Below are 1229 nucleotides of genomic sequence, written 5' to 3'. Positions count from 1 at the left end.
CCCGCTCCCAGAAAGCTAATCATTTCACGTAAAGTATGCAAAAAAAAAAAATAGTGTTAAGGGGTGTTGTAGACACATGTACGCCTAAAAAGAGAATACATCTCTGGTACCATTTGTTTCCCCAAATAAAAGAATGTTTTTTTTCTATCATTTCTTTCTAGCTTTTTTTAACAGTCACATGACCCCACCCATGGTCTTGTCAATGGCTCCGTTTACATTGGACACCAAATCAGATTTCTTTACCATCAAGTGACACGGATCGGATATTTTTTGGCCAGTCTTAAACGCTACAAAATGCTTCAAATGTGATGTTTTAGCATCAGATTTGGCCCACATAAGGAGGTAGTCTGAATCCGATTGGAATCAGATTTTTTCAAATGTGACTGCAGCCTAAACGGCGATGCGACCTGTTTGCAACTTTTACGTCATCTTTGGTCGAGCTACGTCATTCGTGTTCACAGGAAAAGACGCGGCCCGCCAGCGGAAGTGGACATGTCATCAAATTTTTGGTGCAACACTAGTCAATAGAGCACAAATAATAGGCTATATGTTAAATATGAGAAGAAAAAAAAAAAAAAAAAAAAAAAAAAAAATAATATATATATATATATATATATATATAGTTGCGTTTAGACCAGTTGTTCCTCCCAGGGAATTCAAGTCACAAGTCGCTCCCAAGCTCTTTACGACACTTAAAGCTGAGTAGAAAAACCACCAGAGACAGAATAGGTATTTTGTAATATATGTGCAAAGCTTTGTAAATACATTGAGACCAGTCCAGCATAGAACATTCAATCGCGCCGCCAAGATGGTCTGCCCTAAAAAAAAATGGAAACCTTCTATTCTCTCAAGTCTCTCCCTCCCACCCACGCTGTCTTGTCTTTTCAGCCCAAACACATGCCCACTGTCCTCCGCACCTGGACATGAGAAGAGATAAAAGAAGGAGTATCTCTCTTTCTTACATTCCATATTCAAGGTTAGCACGCAGTATTTGCAGACAACCAAAAGATCACAATTGGAAGAAAAACACTAGCTGTTTTGTAATATGATTATGAAAATAAAGAAGTAACACTTAAGTACGGATATATGTAAATATCTGCCTCCGACAATATATATATATATATATATATATATATATATATATTTCTCATATTTAACACCTTCTCATTCAATGCGTTTTCTTTATTTTCATGACTATTTACATTGTAGATTGTCACTGAAGGCATCAA

This window comes from Nerophis lumbriciformis, linkage group LG08, assembly GCF_033978685.3.
Source record: "Nerophis lumbriciformis linkage group LG08, RoL_Nlum_v2.1, whole genome shotgun sequence".
NCBI lineage: Eukaryota > Metazoa > Chordata > Actinopteri > Syngnathiformes > Syngnathidae > Nerophis > Nerophis lumbriciformis.
Note: the sequence above shows the minus strand (reverse complement) of the source record.